The following is a 13,657-nucleotide window of genomic DNA, read 5'->3' as shown; positions in this document are numbered from 1 at the left end:
CCTTTTTCCAGTGGTTGTCTGGGAGGTTTCTCTAACAAGTTCCCCTCTGCTGCAGAGGCTTACAACATTAGGAAAAAAAAAAAAAAAAATAGCCTGCTGCCTTTCAGGGACATACTATAGGTGTGGCTTTCATTGTTTGGAGACAGGTCTCATATTTGCTGTAGGACTTTGGATTGAGTTCTGTGGCCTAGGAAGTTTCGGTAGTATATAGAATACATATTCTGTGCACCTCCTAAAATACTCACTGCATGGTTCTCTGCAATGTCAGGGATTTGGACTTCTAGTATAGTGTCCTTTCCAAACCCCATACTCTTACAAAATAGCTAGAAGTCCAATGAGTCTCAGACAGGCATGCAATGCTTCAACCAGTAAGTAGCCTGCCCAGAAGACAGGGAAGAAGGCAGTGGGAACATGGCAAGAAATCAGGTGACTCTGTATCGGGTTCCTTGTATCTGAAAGAAGTCATACAGAGATTTACTCTGGGTTTCTAAAATTCCTCAATGAATTTCACTCAACACAAAATTACACAGACTAAGACAAGAAACAGTAACTCTTGCAATCATTTCCTTAATCCCAATTTCTTACCATTTTGGAATATTCTTCTTTAGCCGATGACCTGGTCCAGAATATTCTCAGTGACTCTTCCAAACCCCTTGTCTTCCAAACCATTTACTGCCTTCAGCTCAGCTCATCATCTGTTACATTGTACGTTGATCTAACAGGCAAACCTCTCTGCTCTGCTATAAAAGCAGTTTTATTTCTTCCCTTCATTTGCCTAGGATTTCCCACATGTCTCTGTGAGTCCCTGTTCAGCACCTTGATTTCTTTACTCCTTTTTTTTTTTCAATGAGGAAGTTACTGTAAAGTATACTGTTGCGAATTTATGGCATAGCCATTCTTCTGCACTAAATCTCTCACAGTGCAGATGCTCTAAGGACAGAGGCAGATAATTTCTTTTTACTGCAGCCGTGCCAGAGGAAGTGGTTTCTGTCCCTAGGCACCAAACGTTTTTACCTGTTCCTCTGAATGAAGTGCTTTCATGAGTATATCTTAGTCTGATGCTGGCAAAATGAATGGGACTGGTTTATGTTTAAAATGTATTTTTTGGCAATTCAGCCGGTAGATCTGGTGATGGTGGCTGGGACAGCAGTTTGAGAAGAGGCAGGTCTCTGTCCTTATGGTATAGTCAGATGAAATGGCATAGCCTAATTTCACTGTTTACTGTGACTAAAAGGGGTGGTCCTGCTCTGTTCAGTCCTCAGTTTCCTCTCCCTCACTCCCACCAAACCTACATGCTGCCAGTGACCCCGTTAGAGGTGACACAACTGCCCCTCTGACTGCAGAGCGAGCTGCTTCAGCTCACTGAGACAGCAGCAAACCAACACCACAAAACAGTCAACAGTTTTTTGTTGGCTTAACAAACTCCACTGACTCACTTAGGGGTCAAATGAGTGCCAGAGCTGTGCAACGGAGAGGATGAGACCACACAGCTTGAAGGGCTGGAGAAAAAGTGGGAAAACAGGCCTGAAGAATGGGACTGCCCCTTTTGGCAGCAGCAACCTGTTAGAGCAGCTCAAGTGTCTGGCTGAGCTGCACCCTTACCATGCACAAAGGATGCCCATATGAGAAAGAGTGCAGTAGTTAGTGTGCTGTAAAGTCACACCCCTGAACACTTTGCAGTAACTTCACTTGATCCATAAGTCTTTTGTTCTGTGTTTGTTCTCCAAATTCCCTCCCTGCAGGCAGGTAAGGGAAGTAGCTTCAGCTAATCTCCTTAGCATACCTATTGTCTGGCTAAAGTACAGTCATTATGTTCAACAAGCCTCTATTGTAACCAGTCTGGGAAAGAAGACACAATCCACCCAGAGCATTCAGAAGTACAGCAAACCTACAAGCTCGCCACACCAACCAGAACTCCTAAATCTTACGCATTCACTCCATCACCACATTATGTCAGAGTTCAATTACTAGACGTTGATTAGGCGGGAGAAAGGTTTGCCAGAAAACTTCTTCTGGCTGAATGCACATACATTGCACAGCAGAACATGTCGGGCCCCTTATCTAATTAATTTTGTAATTAACGGACATTGCCCAGTTTTGGAGAGATCAGCCTTTTTGCGAGCACAAGTAATGCCAGTGACTGGGACAGAAAATGCGGTTTTGAATTAAATTTTCAGCGACCAGTTTTGACCTTACTCCCTTTAGTAATTAGCAAGAATATTCTACTAGAATCAATGGCTTAACACCAACAGAGGCAGCTTCAGGATATGACTATTAGGCTGTAAATAACCACTGCAGATGAAATAGAGTTATTTTCTAAGTCTATTGTGACCTGCTTATCACCACATTCCCATGCATCTTCCTAGGACTTACTAAACTTCACTCTTCCAGTAAGAGCCCCCTCTAACTGACTTCTGCCTAAGTGGGCTCAACTACTTAAATAGCGGGGAAAATAGTTTTGCTAATTTCTCTCTTTTTGTCTGGAATGGTCTAGGGAGTGCTCAGGTCAGGGAAAATAGGATGCATCATCCCTAGGAAGATGATGGCCAGTACCTCTTCCACTGGCACAGCGATCTGCAGAGTTAATGGCTATCTCTACTACTCCAGTCTCCCAGGGAGATACTCAGTGACGTCTTCAGAGTGAGAAACTTTTAAGGAGCAATTAGATCTATATTGCATAAGCCATTAAAACATCATTTCATTTTAATGATTTGTATCTGCAAGAGGATGTAAATTAGTAATGGCTTATCAAACTTTACAGTTGAAGTTACTAAAAAAAGACCTCTGAATAGTAGACGATTAAAAAAATTATATATATGTATATACACATACTCACACACATGCACATACTCACATTACCGCAGGAAGAGCTAAAATCAGTTTGTTTTTTTTTTTCTCTCATAAAAGAAATGGCTCACACATGTCGTCCAGCTTGAAAGTTTCCACAAGAACTGATTGCCAGCAATTATTTTATATTTTATGGTGCATTCTTTCACTCTATATTTGGTTTTGTTCATATGGAGTGATCAGTGCAATAGAAAGGTTTGTAGAGAACTGGAATTCCTAGATGTGTCCTGAAAGCTTGTTATTAACAGCGGCTGCTTAAAAGTACTTTCTATAGCTGCTGGCTTCTCCTGAAATGCATACAGCAAGCTTTCTTGGGAAAAGAAAAAAAAAAAAGGAAAACCTTAAAACGGGGGAAAAAAAAAGGACACTAATTTTCCTCACTCTGAGTAGGAGGTATAATGTCTTTATAAAGCAATAATTAAAAGAAAAACAATTACTGATGCCTTATCTGGACCTTGCAGCTGTACTTCTCCCTTTTGCATTAGCAGTGTGTGTTCTAAGGTTATGAAAAACCATGAAAATTGCATCTTAAGAGGAGTTTTATTCTTTTTCCTAGGATTTGATTGAAACAGACAGCTACATTTTGTGTATATATAATTAGGCAGTAAAATAGGCTTTGAAGGCAGGTTTCTGTTTAGTATGTGAGTCACACGCACAACAGTCTTTCATTCAGCAACCAGAGACTGATCTTTTTAATGCCTCAACTCGCTCAACATGTTTTCTGAATGCTACATCTTGCAGGAAAGAAAAAAAAAAAGGGGGGGGGGGGGGAGACAAACCAGCTTTTAAGCCATATTTCCCTCTTTCTTTCTGCTTTTCCTCATTTCCCTAAATGAAAAACAATCTGAAAAGCCAATCTAGCTAGTCTGTGGTGATTTAACCTTATGACAAACTGATTTTTATCGTCTTTCTTTCCAGATTGTTGTCCAGGGCAGCACTGAATGCTGCACCAGCTCTAGGCGTATCTAATCCCCCTCATAAAAGGCCATTGTGGTAGTAAAACTGAGACCAATGGCTTTTTCATTCTCCACCTCTCAGGTCTCCAAAGTAATGGCAATGGGGTCTCCTCTTCATGTTTTTCTTTTCAGATGCATAGTTTCTCCTTTTAATAAGGCTAAAATAGAGACAAATAAAAGGAACACAATCACATTTTCCTCAAAGCTCTTTCTATAAATACCTTCTGGAGAACTGAATTTAGGAACAATTATCTGCAATCTGAGTTGCTGTGACACTGTGTGTGAATACAGCAACGTATCCTTGGAAGTTTCTGATCATTTTGAAGTATGTGAACACGTTAAAATGTTCGGCAGATAATACTCAGGGCTTCATATTTGCTGTTTAGGGTCACATTCTGGCAATATTCCTCACCCTGAAGCCTGTGGAACTAAGGATGTGATAAGGTAGTGCTCAACACTAGCACAGTTCTCACACCTACTCCTTGCAAAGTAATCATGCAGAAGCCATTGTCCACTTATTTTGTGCACTTGCAATGCATTCTTGTCAACAATATTTTCCCCCAAAAAGAAAAATTATAACCCATTTCTTTTCACAAAGAGAAAGAAGAGTAGACAGCAAATACTATCCTGAAAAAAGTGCACTTTCCTTTTTTTTTTTTTTAAAAAAAAGGCCTTGACCTCGGTGCTAATGTTTTCATTAATAATATGCTAACAGATTATGTTTCAGAAAGAGTTCACCATTTTGAACAGCAGTACAAGAGAAAGTTTGTCTGCATTTGATTACAAATTTTTATTTGACCTCAGAGGAAGGCTTTAAACCAGGAAAATACACATTGTTAGATAAAAAGCTACAAATAGTTCATACAAATTTATTTCTCCAAATAAAAACACTGCATTTTAATATTTCTCATTCATATCAATGTACTTAGAGACATCTTTTAATATCACTATTAAAATTAAAACCCAGAAACACTGTTTAAAAGCTATAAAAGTTTGCTTTGGGCAAAATTTTAACACAAGTGTTTTAATTCTGAGGGTTTTACATTTGTGCACTTGTAGAAGTGTAAAATGAAAAATTTTACAATAAAAATTCTACAATTTACTCCTAAATTTTGAATCTGGAGGGAAAGGGAAGGAGGAGTATGTACTCTGCAAAACACTATTCCAGAGTATGGAATAATTTGGAAGTATCCTTGTCTTTTAAGTACAATTTGGAAATCTGTTGGGCAGTCTTGATGAATATGAGCTAGAATATACTCTGTAGAAGCTGCGATCCTCACAGCACTTCTAGGTTCTTTTATAGTATTTCTGTGAAAGATGGTTATAAAAATAGCACTTCTGGATTCAGGACATCACAGAAAACCTTAGGCTCCAGAAAGATCGCTGAGCATCTTCTAAGGACTCAAGACTTCTTTAACCAGAATTACAATATGTGCACCAGGTCTTTTTTCACATCCCATGGCTGTTCAGGGAATAAAACAAAAAGCCTGCTGCCATCTGCACTTAGAGGGTTTGAAAGCACAGTGTCTTTACATAAGGCAGATAAAGCTGAGACCTGCGTATGACCCTTTGGACTGTCTTTCTTTTCTCTAGTCCCGAAGAAGACAGCAGTTTCAGTCACTGAAAGGTCTGCTCTAATAGTAGTTATTTGCAATACACATGTCTAAATCTAATGCAGATGTTGTTAATCACATTACACTTGATCTCAATATGCTGAACAAACACAGTCCTCAGGGCACCCTGTAAGGTAAGTAATCAGTGTTACACGAAATTACAAGTGAGGAAGCAGAAGCATTGTGATGAGAACACCCATAGGTTTCAAAGTCCAGACTGTGCAGAGGCTTGCAAGCTAAACAGATCACCTCTGCCTTGTGTCTGACACAAACAGTGCCAGCTTGAGTGCATTCCACTGCTTTAAAAGAGAGGCATAAGTGATGAACTCAGTTTAGCTACAATCATAACTGTGTTCCCTAATAAGAAGAATGATCGACCAGTGTTATTGATGTTTGTCGTTTTTCTTGTATGACAGCTACGGTGTATAACACCAGCTACCACAGCCTCTGTTGTGGTACAACTCCCAGATGTTGAACCAAGGAGCTACTGGAGTGTTGTACACGTACCACATATTGACAGAGTAAGACATCACTGAAATAATTTTGATTGTTGTGTAAAATTTTCTGGATTCTTAGGAGATTTATTGCCTTTTAAGGGAAATTCTCGCAACAGTAGATTTTTTTGTGACTTGATATTCCCTACTGCCGGACTTCTAAATCTATGTATTCCTCCAGGGTTTTTTCCTGCTATTTTGTTCTTTATTTATCAGGCTTCTTAACTTAAACTTTTGCAACCATATCTCTGCAGAAAATATCTAAATGCTGGACGGGTCTTCTTCTTAAACATCAAGAATGCAATTCTGCAATGTTTCAGGTAGGTATCTAAAGAATGGAAAGCCTGAAAAGTGACTAATGTCTCATCTGGTCCAGGCTCCACTGCCACTAAAAAACATAGCTGGATTATTTTTGGCTGAGGAATGAAGGATGTTTTTACATTCACGCATTGTTTTAGTTACCATTTCAAGGCAAGATGGCCAAGTCACAGCAAGAAATACCATGAACTTCCCAAGGCCACAAATTAATTGTGAGACAGCTGAGAACAGACCACCCCAATTGCCCATCCTCTGCACTAATGAGATCATTCTTCCCCTTTTGTATTGACACTGCCCTCTTTTCTGTCTCTTCTATTGGTCTCAAACCTCTCTCTCCTTTCCTACTGTCTTGATTTCTGTCTCCTCACACTTCTTTTCCAGCAGGTCCCTTCTTATGCAGTGGAAAGCACAAAGCTCTCTTTGTGATTCTTTCCTCCTGCCCTAGTACAGCAAAGGAAACAACAAGAGAGCAACATGGACACTCAGGAAAGCAAGAGGACGCACTTGCCTGCTCTGATACACATAGAGTTCTTAGGGATACTCTCTTCACTTGTAGATCCAGTGGCCCACATACTTCATTTGTTAAAATGCCTCTCGGCCTGATTATCAAGATCTCTGGCATTCATCTTGTTCCCAAGCATTTATTTTCTCCTTCCACACTTCTGCAGTTTTTAAATCTACCAGATGTCAACTCCCAAACACATTCTCATAACTCCTCTGGTGAGTTTTCAGGGTCATCCCTCTTCAACCTCCTTTCTGTCAAAAATGTAGCAGTGTGTTTCCTCATTCCTCCCCTAAGGATGACATACCTAACCTTGGCTTCAAAAACTTTCACAGATTCATTCCTCACTTCACCAGCCAGTACACACTCTACCTCTTAATCATCTTTATCTTTATTCCTGGTATGTACTATCTGATCTTATCTCTGGCCTATTCCTTCTGCTCATCCAGCATCATGCTTCTCACTCTTCTTTCACATTGCAGGACAAATCCCTCTCACCCTTGCTTCTGCTGCAAACTCTGTATGTCTAACTGGCTACTTCTCTGCAAATTCTGTTTCAAGACTCATCTTCCCTCTCCCTGGCCTATGACATCTAGCCTTCTCTCTAATAAAACAATCCAATCCTATTCCCTAAGCCTCAGTTTCATTTCCCCATGCTCATTTGCTCTCTCTAAAACCCTGAAGCATGGCACCCAGCCACTGGCCTTTTGTACGTTTTTCAACTCAGCACTACTATAACATGGATGCTGCCCGACTAAAATACTGAATCTGCATCCATCATTTCTATTACAATTTATAACTGACTGTGAATCATTAAGCTATTTTGTATGAAAGTAGCTGTAAAAAATACACTGTGTAATAGAGTACTAAGGCTGTGACAAAAGGCTATTACAGATTTTAACATGTATTGCCTGTTTCTCATCACACACAGTCTGTTAAGCAAGAAATACCTGTTTTTAATCTTATCCGAATGTTTACACAATGCATTATGTAAACAAATAAGCTGTTTAAATTACTTGAGGAGAAACTAAGTATCTATACAGTGAACTGAACACTATAGTTATGTCTGGATAAAAGGTTTGTAGCTCAAAATCTACAGCAGAACTTTACAGAACTATTAAGTTATGAAATGGAAAAGACTTACTAGGTCATTCAGTCCATTCTAATGCCAAAACGGAGTCATTCCCCATGGCATTTATTTTTAGTGCTTTTTCCAGCCTAATTTTCAAGTCCCTTTACGATGGGACTTAAGAACTTCCTTTGGGACATTATTTATCCCACTGATGAGCGCACTGTTAAGATTTTTAAAAAAATCTTCAACTGTTGTTTTTATTTTTTTTTTTATCCCCTATGCTCTCAGAAAGATAGTTTCTACCCTCTCTACCTTTTACACTCGCTCCCCACCCCCAAATAATACACACACACACGGTCTTTCATAAATCATTCCCCCTTATTGCCAGTTGCCAGGCCATTTTTGTTGCTCTTCTATGAACACCACCGCGGAACTTTGTTTCCGTATATACCCTACACTTGTGTGCCAAAACATCAGAGACACTGGCCTTTAGATTAGATATCAAACTGAGAGTCCTTGTGAATACGCAGATAAATGTAAAAGAGCCTATGGACTGTTCTAAAGAACACACTGTTACCATTGCCTCTTTAAAAAAACAAACAAACAAAAACCCCAACATCTAACGTAAGTATCTGCCAAGCCTATAATGACTCCTCTGAATGTTTGTATCATCAGTTCCCACACTCGGGTCTATGGATCACTGGCAGTCTGCAATGCTGTAATAAATTATCCACAACTAATCTGCAGAGCCAGTAGATTGCACACATCAATTAAAAGTTTGTCCATATGACTGTGATGAATTCTGAGGGTTTTAAAGATGTGCTAATCAAAATTTTTGGATCAATATGACTTCTAATGAACGGCTTTCAAATCTGCTGTGAGAAACCCTTTATGTGCAAAATGTATATGAGAGAAATGCCACTAATTGTTCACCTAGTTAATGTAGCAAGTAAGTCCTCAAGAGATAAAGATTTTTTCCCGCTCTTTGGTGCTAAGTTGAAGAAAAAAGAATGATGGTTTAATCTCTGCAGACACGCTGAGTGTAACACCGAGGTTGTCTGCACACACGCGTACCTCTGCCCCTGCAACACGGAACGCAGGAACAAAGGGCGCAGTTGGAAGAGGTCGTCCGAGGAAAGGTAATTAAGGCTCAGCTGCAAGTGACTACGTGGCATTTCCAGACATTAATAAATTTAACACCGACGATCTTACAGTTCCTCCTACGAGCGGGCCGGAGGCACAGGCAAGGACTGAGGAAGGCCCTTCCCGAGGCTGCCCATGCGCAGGGACGCGCCGCAGCCCCACCGCCGGACACAGGCGCCCCGGGCTCCGCCGAACAGGGACACGCGGCGGCCCGGCCGCCCCCAACCCCCCTCCCCGCGGGCAGAGCCGGGGGGCAGCGCGGGGCGCGGCGCCGCCACCACCGACCGCACACCCCCGCCCGGCTTCAGCCAATGAGAGGCCGGGAAAGCGATTTCTGGAGCGGTGATTGGCCGCTGCCCGCTCCGCACCAGGGGCGCCGGCGGCGGCGGCGGCGGGGGGGGGAGCGGGGTGGGGGGAGCAGGGCCGGCGGGCGCGGGGCCGAGCGCGCGGCTGGAGGCCCGCGCCGTGCTGATTTGATGTTGTCGCCAGGCCGCGGAGGGAACAGCAGCGTTTGCTCATAGCAAACGTGTTTTAAGCTGTCCAGGAGTGTAAGAGAAAAGCCTCACATTCCTTTCGCTAAAAATAGACGTTTGCGGTAATTTTTCTTAGCGTACTTGATGCGTGTGTCTGGCAAGACTAAAGAAAAAGAAAAGGGGGGGGGGGCGGGGAGGGTGGATGGGGATCTCTTTGGGATTATTAGCGGTCTGCAGCTGCATTAATTAAAACCGGATTTCCTATTTTAGACAAACATCACTAATTTATTGGCCTTCTGTCTGTCTTGTAAAACGTACACGAATACAAAGTTGTAATTTAATTTGGTGAGCGGGCAGACATGAAGGCGAAAAAGCCAGTAAATCACACAGTGGGCACTGGCTTCATTTTTGAAATAGGGACGTTTCGACCCTGACAAGGCAATGTGAGTTAAGTGGTCTTTTTTGCAGCCACTCATGGGAATCGACTGCTGCAGATGCACCCATGGGCCCGCGAGTAGTTTTGCCGTAATTTCTGCCACAGAAAGAGATCAATAAAACCCTTCTTCGGTGATCGTGTGGTGCGGTGGGCAGGCTCCTTCCCTGTATGGTCATAGACAAAAGCCAGGAGGGAGAGGCGAGAGAGGAGGCTCCCCTCTGAATTTTGTGATGTAAGGAGGTTTGTGAGGGTATTTTACCCATCAGTTGGCAGCTGTGATTGGAGAAACTGCTCTTGCACTGACCGTTGCTCTCAGAAATTAAAATGATGGTGTAATGCAGAGGCATTTTTGCAGGCTTTCCTGGTGACTGTTCCTTGGCTAGTTAACAGACCATCTATTCAGAAGCAATTTTCTTTGGGCTGAAATTATGTGCTGACCGTAGCAGATGACTTTCCCATAATACCCCTTCCCCCACCCAATGCTAAATACAAACTGTCTCCTATTCGCAGTATAATAATGTGAAAATGACTGTAATTTCGCAGACGAGAAGCAGCCCAAAGTGAAACGTGTCTAAACAGAGGTCGATATTGAAAAATCAGGGCCATTACCTAAATCTGAAAAATACATACTGTACAGAAGCAGGAACAGCGATCCGTGACTAAGTAGACCAAAAAAAGTAGGCTTAGTGTTGCTGATCTTAAAATTTTTGCTAACCACTGAGTGAAGTCACCCAAAAGTTACCCCGGGGAACCTGTGATTTTCAGTACCTTGTAACATCATGCATGCTCGTTCGCCCCTGAATTGCAAATCCCCAGGCACAAGTGGGCCGTCCCCAGGTACTGCCCGCAGTGTCCACAGCTGTCTCGGCTGGGAAACAGCCCCTGGCTCCTTGAGATCAGCTCCTTGAACGCCAGGGCGAGAGGGCAGGGACACGCTCACACCGCAGCATTTCTTGTTTGTGCTACCCCCGTGCCTTCCCCCCTCCCCCTTTGTAATCACTTAAAAATGTAATGTGATGAAGGGCCTCCTTGGCAATGAACTTATCCCTGCTAATAAACCCTTCGTTGTCAGCCCCTGAAGGGGAAATGGTTTTGCACCAGGAGGAACGGAGCGGGTTTTCTCCGGGCAGCCTCGAGGCCTCCTGAGCGAGTGTGTGCTGGTGACCCCCGTGCCCTCGGTGTGAGGCCGGAGGGGCGATCGGGGACGGAAAGGCACCCTGTCCTTCCGAGGCACTGGTGGCCAAAGCACGGCCCCGTGGGTGCCACATCACGAGTGACTTTTACCTCCCCAAATCTTGTGTCACCTTCGCGATGCAGCCGCAGCAAGCAGGTTTGGGAGGTTTTACTCCTCCACTACCTCTCCACTTATCACCCCTTTGATGGGAAGCGTGTAACACGGGAACACTAACGCCCGTAATTTGCTCAGCTGGATGAAGTCCAAAGAGGTATTTTGTCACCCTGTCACGGGTGTGCAGGACATCGTAAATGCCACGCTTTGACTTCTTGCTGGAAACCTTGACTTGAGCAACGCGTGCGTTTGGCAAGAAAAACATCCCCTATCGATTTTCACAGGGAGATAATTCCCAGTGAGATCAAGAGAAAAGGGGGAAAAAAAAGGGGCTGTGTATGTGTAAATCAGTGCTTAAGTGTGTGAAAAAGGGCAGGGTCCAGCCCGGAGGTGCCTGCGGATGCCCGGCGGCGGTGTGCTGTGCTCCGCTCCGCTCCACTCCACTCCACTCCACCCCCCCCCCCCCCACCGCCGCCTGCGAAGGGTTAAACGCAATTTAACGCAGTGGTGTAGCATAATGGCTTCCAAACTAAACAAAAGGAATGATTAAGGGGGATATTTTCGAGCTACACAAAGCCCGATAGGGAAGATTTGTGTTACTAATTCCTGTGAAAGGATGTTCACGTGGTAGTTATACGGTCGCTGGCATTCACACTCCAGTGCGTGCAGCAGTAAATCAGCAGCCTGGAAACAAAAGGGTTATTTTCTGCTCCCCCTCCTTCCGACAAGAGGGAAAAAAAAAAAAAAAAAAACACCCCACGTCGACCTGCCTAACTTAAGCCGTACTGTAAAAATGAACATGGAATAAAATGCGTGAGGAGGAGAGGGAATGCAAGGAAGAGGGCTGCGCTTTCGGTGTCCCCCCGAGCTGCCCTGCCCTGAACCTCCCTTCAGCCCCTTCCTCCAGACCCTGTTTGCTTTTCTCCTCCACTAAGCACGAAAATAATCGCATATGTGTATCAGCAGCCCTCTCTCGCTGGCCTCAAGCTGTTATAATTTTGAATGAGGGGGCATTTAAAAATTATGAGTGAGATTCTAAATTGCCTCTTTGAAACTGGCACAGAAAAATCATTCATCATCTCTTCGAAAACTGCCCTGAAATTAAATTAAAGTGAAATGAGGGAGTCTTCCTCCCAACGTGTGAGTCTTGGCAGAGCTACTCTCCACCTTGGTTTTCTGTTTTTTCCCCTCCTCCCTCTCTCTTGTTGGTCCGCCGCCCTCCCCCTCAAGCCCTAAATGTTATATAGGGTAATTGAAATAGGAAACATGGTTCGTATGACGCTGCAGCAGGAGGCTGTAGCACCCGGCGTAGGCTGAGGGCTGCAGAGAGAGGGGGTGTGCGTGTGTTTGTGCCTGTGTCTGTCTAACGTGTGTGCGTGCCCGCACCCTAACGCAAGTGTTGCACGACGTCTGTGTGTGTGTGTGTGCGTGTGCCTGTTTCTATCTCTCACCCTCGCCGGCAGGCAGGAGGAGCGACGGACCAATGAGAGAGCCCGGTTTCATAAAAGCTGGCTTCTGATTGGCCAGGAGAGAAAGGGCACTGCGAACAAAGAGAAGTCCCTCTCAGGTACCGTGCCGGAGCGGGCGCCCGCTCCCCGCCCCCCACCCCGGCCGCGCCGCCGCCGCCGCCCGCGGCCGCCGTGGGGGCAGCGCCCGCGTCCCCCCCGTGTGTGTGTCAGCGTGTGAGGGGACGGGCGCAGATGGTGGGGTTTTTCTTCTCTCCCCCGTTTTTATTTTCGTTTTAATTTTGTTTCTAGAAAGAAAGGAAGGTTCATGGTATCTGGTGCTCTCTTCTTCCAAACACAATAAATCTGTTGAAGACATTACATTTTTTTTTTTTCCTAAAATAAAAAGCGGCTGCAACAAAAACACACTCAATGCAGTTAGAAGGAAAAGGTCAACTCGATCCAATACAGACCGTAAGTACGGTTGCGTGGTGTGTCTATAGCACTTAGAGGGGATTTTTTTTTTCTTTTTCTCTGCAAAGGGGAGCGTTAAGAGTTTTGGGAAGCTGAGATAACTAGGGTTTTTTTGGGTTTTGAAAAGAAAAAAGAAGAATCCCACAAGTAGGATGAGTTATTTGAGGGAAGTAAAGAGGGTGAAAGCACTGTAGTCACACAAATCATACTTGACGGCGCACTTGGGGGGCGTTAAAGCATAGTGCCTTTTTGGGGTTTTAACTAACCAAGGCGGGGGGGGGGGGGGGGATAAAAGTGACACAATTACAGACAAGCGTGTACATACTTCCCCCTCGGCCCCGAGAGCCAGGCGCTCGTTAGGAGGAGTGATGGGGTACCGACAGACCCCGGGGGCGCGGGAGACACGTCTCCTGTCACACGGAGACGCCAGAAACGCGAGGCTGGGGGGTGGGTGGGCGTGGGGGGTGGGATCGCCTTTTACCCCCGCAGCCGGCCGAGGGGAGGGGGAAGCCCCGAGGTAGTGGCACCCCCACGCCGCCGAGGGTGCGGGGTACTTGTGAGGCGTTCCTCGGGAGTACCAGCTTAGCCGCCGCCGG

The sequence above is a fragment of the Leptosomus discolor genome, chromosome Z (genome assembly GCF_034619465.1).
Source record: "Leptosomus discolor isolate bLepDis1 chromosome Z, bLepDis1.hap2, whole genome shotgun sequence".
Lineage (NCBI taxonomy): Eukaryota > Metazoa > Chordata > Aves > Leptosomiformes > Leptosomidae > Leptosomus > Leptosomus discolor.
This window is presented reverse-complemented; position numbering follows the sequence as displayed.